At 40.7% G+C, this 7,699-nt stretch overlaps 1 pseudogene; it reads left to right on the top strand.

Annotated features, from left to right (window-relative positions):
- Window positions 1–1,878: 1,878 nt before the first annotated feature.
- On the top strand, window positions 1,879–4,067 carry LOC129483517 (heat shock cognate 71 kDa protein-like; annotated as a pseudogene).
- Window positions 4,068–7,699: the final 3,632 nt, after the last annotated feature.

Below are 7,699 nucleotides of genomic sequence, written 5' to 3'. Positions count from 1 at the left end.
GGTGGAACCCCGTCTCTACTAAAAACACAAAAAATTAGCTGGGCATGGTTGCAGGTGCTTGTAGTCCCAGCTACTCAGGAGGCTCAGTCCGGAGAATGGCGTGAACCCGGGAGGCGGAGCTTGCAGTGAGCTGAGATTGTGCCACTGAACTCCAGCCTGGGCGACAGAGGGAGACTCCATCTCAAGAAAAAAAAAAAAAAAAGATTTTACATAATAAATATTGTCAATTCTCCCTAAATTGATGTACATATACAGCATAGTTCTTATTAAAAATCCCAGCAAGTTTTTTGGTAAATATACACCAGAGTATTTTAAATTTTATATTTTAAGGCAGAGGAGCTAGAACTGCCACAACAATTTGAAAGATAAATTGGGAGAAATTAGCCTACATGATTTCAAGACTTATCTTACAGCTACAATAAAACAAGATTGTGTGGTGGAAGAAAAGACATATGGACCAATAAAACAGAATAGAGAACCTAGAAATAGCTCCACACAAATGACCCCAACTGCTTCTTGACAAAGGTGCCAAAGGAATTCAGTGGAGGAAACATAGCCCCTTCCTTCCTTCCTTCCCTCACTCCCTCCCTCCCTCCCTCCCTCCTTCCTTCCTTCCTTCCTTCTTTCAAGACAGAGTTTTGCTCTTGTTGCCCAGGCTGGAGTGCAGTGACGCGATCTCATCTCACCTCAACCTCCGCCTCCCGGGTTCAAGCGATTCTCCTGCCTCACCCTCCCGAGTAGCTGGGATTATGGGTACGTGCCACCACACCTGGCTAATTTTGTATTTTTAGTAGAGATAGGGCTTCTTCATGTTGACCAGGCTGGTCTCGAACTCCCGACCTCAGGTGATCTGCCCGCCTCGGCCTTCCAAAGTGCTGGGATTACAGGCGTGAGCCACTGCGCCCAGCCGAAAGATAGCCTTTTCTATAAATGGTTTTGAAGCAATTAGACATCCACAGACAAACAAAATACAGAAGAATTTTTTTAAAAACCCTCAAGTCTCATACCTTATGCAAAAGTTAACTCAAAATGGGTCAAGATTTAAATGTAAAAGGTAAAGCTATGAAATGTTTAGAAGAAAATCATCAGGGCTGGGCACGGTGGCTCATACCTGTAATTCCAGCACTTCGGGAGGACAGCACGGGCAGATCTTGAGGTCAGGAGACTGAGACCATCCTGGCTAACATGGTGAAACTGCATCTCTACTAAAAATACAAAAATTACCCAGGCATAGTGGCCCACACCTGTAGTCCCAGCTACTTGGGAGGCTGAGTCAGGAGAATCGCTTGAACCTGGGAGGTGGAGGTTGCAGTGAGCCAAGATCGGGCCACTGCACTCCAGCTGGGGCAACAGAGCAAGACTCCGTCTCAGAAACAAAAAAGAAAAAAGAAAAAGAAAAAAAAAAGAAAGAAAATCATCAGGATTTAGGCATAAGCAAAGAGTTCTTAGCCTTGACACCGAAAGCTTTTACACCGAAAGCTTTTACTCTGCAAAAGACTCCGTTAAGAGGATAAGAAGTCAAGCTACAGACCAGTCAGAGAGAAAATATTTACAAGCCACATATCTGATAAAATACTCATATCTGGATTATATAAGGAGCTCTCAAAACTCAGAAGGAAAAAATTCAATCCAATTAGAAAATAAGCAAAAGACATGAAAAAATTCATTAAAGAGAATCTACAGATAGCAAATAAGTACATGAAAAAGTATGCAATATCATTAGTCATAGGGAAATGCAAAAAATCATAAGATAGAATTACATGCCTATCACAATAGCTGAAATAAAAATATTTGAATTAGCTCATTGAACTCACCTGCAGCTCTCGGGGTTCCTGTGTCTTTCTTCATTGTCGGAGCCAGGCCTACATGCCAGCAACCATGTCGAAGGGACCTGCAGTTGGTATTGATCCTGGCATCAGCTAGTCTTGTGTGGGTGTTTTCCAGCAAGGAAAAGTAAAGATAATTGCCAATGATTAGGGAAACCGAACCACTCCCAGCTCTGTTGCCTTTACGGACACTGAACGATTGATTGGTGATGCCACAGAGAATCAAGTTGCAATGAACTCCACCAACATGGTTTTTGATGCCAAACGTCTGATTGCGCACAGATTTGATGATGCTGTTGTCCAGTCTGAGATGAAGCACTGGCCCTTCGTGGTGGTGAATGATGCTGGCAGGCCCAAGGTCCAAGTAGAATACAAGGGAGAGATCAAAAGCTTCTATCCAGAGAAGGTATCCTCTATGGTTCTGACAAATATGAAGGAAATTGCAGAAGCCTATCTTGGGAAGACTGTTACCCATGCTGTGGTCACAGTGCCAGCTTACTTTAATGACTCTCAGCGTCAGGCTACCAGAGATGCTGGAACTATTGTTGGTCTCAATGTACTTAGAATTATTAATGAGCCAACTGCTGCTGCTTATGGCTTAGACAAAAGGTTGAAACAGAAAGAAATGTGCTGATCTTTGACCTAGGGGGTGGCACTTTTGATGTGTCAATCCCTTGGTATCGAAACGGCTGGTGGAGTCATGACCATCCTCATCAAGTATAATACTACCATTCTTACCAAGCAGACATAGATCCTCACTACCTATTCTGACAACCAGCCTGGTGTGCTTATTCAGGTTTATGAAAGTGAGTGTGCCATTTTGAGGATGGAATCTTTAAGGTCAAATCTACAGCCAGAGACACTCACTTGGGTGGAGATTTTGACAACCTAATGTTCAACCATTTTATTGCTGAGTTCAAGCACAAGCATAAGAAGGACATCAGTGAGAATAAGAGAGCTGTAAGATGCCTCCATACCGCTTGTGAACATGCTAAGCATACTTTCTCTTCCAGCACCCAGGCCATATTGATATCGATTGTCTCTATGAAGGAATCAACTTCTATACCTCCATTACCTGTGCCCGATTTGAAGAATTGAATGCTGACCTGTTCCATGGCACCCTGGACCCTGTAGAGAAAGCCCTTCGAGATGCCAAATTAGACAAGTCACAGATTCATGATATTGTCCTGGCTGGTGGTTCTACTCATATCCCCAAGATTCAGAAGCTTTTCCAAGACTTCTTCAATGGGAAAGAACTAAATAAGGGCATCAACCCTGATGAAGCTGTTGCATATGGTATAGCTGTCCAGGCAGCCATTCTGTCTGGAGACAAGTCTGAAAATGTTCAAGATTTGCTGCTGTTTGATGTTACTTGTCTTTCCCTTGGTATTGAAACTGCTGGTGGAGTCACATGACCATCCTCATCAAGTGTAATACTACCATTCTTACCAAGCAGACACAGATCCTCACTACCTATTCTGACAACCAGCCTGGTGTGCTTATTCAGGCTTATGAAGGTGAGCATGCCATGACCAAGGATAACAACCTGCTTGGCAAGTTTGAACTCACGGGCATACCTCCTGCGCCCCGAGGTGTACTTCAGATTGAAGTCACTTTTGACATTGATGCCAATGGCATCCTCAATGTCTCTGCTGTGGACAAGAGTACAGGAAAACAGAACAAGATTACCATCACTAATGACAAGGGCTGTTTGAGCAAGAAAGACATTGAACGTATGGTCCAGGAAGCTGAGAAGTACAAAGCTGAAGATGAAAAGCCGAGGGACAAAGTATCATCTAAGAATTCACTTGAGTCCTATGCATTCAACATGAAAGCAACTGTCAAAGATGAGAAACTTCAAGGCAAGATTAACGATGAGGACAAAGAGAAGATTCTGGACAAGTGTAATGAAATTATCGACTGGCTCAATGTGAACGAGACTGCCGAGAAGGAAGAATTTGAACGTCAGCAGAAAGAGCTGGAGAAAGTCTGCAACCCCATCATCACCAAGCTGTACCAGAGTGCAGGAGGCGTGCCAGGACGAATGCCTGGGGGATTCGCTGGTGGTGGAGCTCCTCCCTCTGGTGGTGCTTCCTCAGGGCCCACCATTGAAGAGGCTGATTAAGCCAACGCAAGTATAGATGTAGCATTGTTCCACCCATATAAAACATTGAAAGATCTAAATTTGTAGCAAATTCTGTGGCAGTTTAAAAAAGTTCAGCTGCTATAGTAAGTTACGGGGCCTTCTCAATACTTGAATATGGAACATGTGCACAGGGGGAAGGAAATAACATTGTACTTTATAAACACTGTATTGTAAGTAGAAAATTCAATATCTTAAATAAAACTATTTAAAATTGGCACCATAAAAATATTTGAATTAATAATGCAAGAATGTTTCTTCTCACCACTCCAATTTGTCATTATACTGTAAGTCCTAGCTAGTACATTAAGAAAAGGAAATAAAGGGTATAGAAATTGAGAAGAAAGAAAGAAAACTTTATTTGCAGATTATATGATTGTCTATGTAGAAAATTCGAAAAATTCACATACACAAAAACTTGATCTAATAAATGATTATACGAGGTTGCAGGATACAAGGTTAATACACAAGTCAGTTGCTTTCCTATATACCAGCAGTGAACAATTGGAATTTATAATTAAAAACGTATGACCATTTACATTAGCACCCCCAAAAATGAAATACTTACATATAAATCTAACAAAATGTGTGCAAGGAAACTACATGAGAAAAACTATAAAACTCTGATGAAAGAAATCAACAATCTAAGTAAGTGAAGAGAAAGTCTACATTCATGAACCAGAAGACTCAATATGGTTAAGATGTCAGTTCTTTCCAAATAATCCGTCAGTTCAATGCAATCACAGTCAAAATCCCAGCAAGTTATTTTGTCGATATTAACAAACTGATTCTAAAGTATATATAGGAAGGCGAAAGACCCAGGATACCCAACAAATATTGAAGTAGATAAAGCACAAAGTTGGAGAACTGATACTATCTAACTTCAAGACATGCTATAAAGCTACAGTAATCAAGACTGCGGTGCTAGTGAAAGAATAGACAAATAGACCCGTGGAACAGAAGAGAGAGCCCAGAAATAGACCCATATAAATATAGTCAAATGATCTTTGACAAAGGACCAAAAGCAATCCAATGGAGAAAGGACAGTATTTCCAACAAACGTTGCTGAGAACAACTGGACATAAAAATACAAAAAAAAAAAAAAAAAGATACAGACCTTATTCTTTTCACAAAAAGAAAATTAATAGTGGATCATGAACCTAAATGTAAAATGCTAAACTGTAAAACTTTTAGAACATAATATAGGAGAAAATCTAGATGATCTTGGGTTTGGTGATGACATTTTAGATACAACACTAAAAATACAATCTATGAAAGAAAAATATAATATATTTTATTAAAATGAAAACTTCTGTGAAAGATATTGTTAAGGGAATGAAAAGACAAGCCACAGACTGGGAGAAAATCTTTGCAAAACACATATCCGATAAAGAATTTGTGCACAAAATATACAAAGAGCTCTTAACACTCAACAGTAAGAAAACAAACAGTCCAATTAAAAAGTGGGCAAGCGGCTGGTCGCGGTGGCTCATGCCTGTAATCCCAGCACTTTGGGAGGCTGAGGCGGGTGGATCACGAGGTCAGGAGATTGAGACCATCCTGGCTAACACGGTGAAACCCCCGTCTCTACTAAAAATACAAAAAATTAGCCGGGCGTGGTGGCGGGCCCCTCTGGTCCCAGCTACTCGGGAGGCTGAGAAAGGAGAATGGCGTGAACCCGGGAGGCAGAGCTTGCAGAGAGCCGATATGCCACTGCACTCCAGCCTGGGCGACAGAGCAAGACTCCATCTCAAAAAAAAAAAAAAAGTGGGCAAAAGATCTGAACAGACATCTCACCAAAGGAGATATACACATGACAAATAAGCAAATGAAAATATGCTTAATATCACACATCATTAGGGAATGCACATTAAAATAGTAAGATACCACAGCATATTCATCAAAATAAGAGCGAAAATTCATAATACTGACACACCAAATGGTGAGGAGGAGGTAGAACAATAGCAGCCCTCATTCATTGATGGTAGGAATGCAAAATGATATAGCCACTTGGAAGAATGTCTGTTTTTTTTTTGTAAATAGTTTTTGGGGGAACAAGTGGTGTTTAGTTACACGGATAAGTACTTTACTGGTGATTTCTGAGATCTTGGTGCACCCATCACACGAGTGGTGTACACTGTGCCCAATGTGTAGGATTTTGTCCCTCACCTGAATGTCTGTTTCTTAACGTAGTCTTACCACATGACCAAGCAGTTGCACTCCTTGGTATTTACCCAAGTAGTTGGAAACATATCCACACAAAAATCTGCACATGATTGTTTATAGAGGATTTATTCTTAATTGCCACAACTTGGAAGCAACCAAGATATACTTCAGTAGATGAATAGATAAACAAACTGGTACATGGATTCAATGAAGTATTATTCAGGGTGAAAAGAAATGAGCTACCAAGCCATGAAAAGACATAAAGGAACCTTAAAAGCTTACGGCTATGTGAAAAATATCAATCTAAAAAAAATCATGTGCCGTATGATTCTAACTATATGACATTCTAGAAAAGGTGAAATTATAGACACAGTAAAGATAGTAGTTGCCAAAGGGTGAGGGGGATGGAAGGGTGAATAGGCAGAGCACAGAGGATTTTTAGGGCAGTGAAACTATTTTGTAGAGTGTATTTGGGTACTGTGTACATATTTTGATATTGTATGGGGGATGCATGACACATTATGCATTTGATAAAATCCAGAGAACTGTATAACAGGAAGAGAACCCTAGTATAAACTGTGGACTTCAGTTAATAATATATCAATATCTAGGTTATAATTAAGTTAATAATGTATCAAATTAGTTAATGAAAACTGTAACTAATAATTTAGTGAATAATATATCAATATTGATTTGTTTATTGTAACAAATGTACTACATTAATGGGAGATGTTGCTAATGGAAACTGCTGAGGTGGCAGGGGAAGAGAGGGAGAGGAAATCTGTGAGGACTCTGCACTCTGTTCAATTTGTCTGAAAAAATATAACTGCTCTAAAATACATCTATTAACTCTTAAAAATAGTTAAATCTTCCATAAAGGAGAATTTTTTTTTTTTTTGAGACAGAGTCTCACTCTGTCACCCGGGCTGGAGTGCAGTGGTGCAATCTTGGCTCACTGCAAGCTCCGCGTCCTAGGTTCAAGCAATTCTCCTGCCTCAGCCTCCCGAGTAGCTGGGATTACAGGTGCCTGTCACCACACCCGGCTAATTTTTTGTATTTTTAGTAGAGATGGGGTTTCACCATCTTGGCTAAGCTGGTCTTGAACTCCTAACCTCGTGATCCACCTGCCTCGGCCTCCCAAAGTGTTGGGATTACAGGCGTGAGCCCAGCCCAGAAAGGAGAATTCTAATAATTCTAAATAATTTATGTAGATATTTCTCCCTCAAGGAGATGGGGCTTAACTCTTAACCATTTGAGTACTGGTCGGCACTCAATAACTTGCCTTTGGACCATAAAGTATGGAAAGGGAGGAAAAGGTTAACTTTATAGGAGAGAGACCTGGCAAACGCCCTTACCCAGGTGATAAGGTCGACGTCATCAGTCATGTCAACTGCATGTATGTCCCTTTAATACCATGTGGTGAGAATGGCACTGCCCCTTTGTGGTAATCCTCCCAAAATCCATTACCCCAGTCTTGCCATGAGAAAAACATCAAACAAACCCAAATTGAGGGATATTCTACACAGTACCCTGCCAGCATTCTTCAAAACTGTCAAGGTTATCC

Source organism: Symphalangus syndactylus, chromosome 5 (assembly GCF_028878055.3).
Source record: "Symphalangus syndactylus isolate Jambi chromosome 5, NHGRI_mSymSyn1-v2.1_pri, whole genome shotgun sequence".
In the NCBI taxonomy this organism is placed as follows: Eukaryota; Metazoa; Chordata; class Mammalia; order Primates; family Hylobatidae; genus Symphalangus; species Symphalangus syndactylus.
This window is presented reverse-complemented; position numbering and strand designations above follow the sequence as displayed.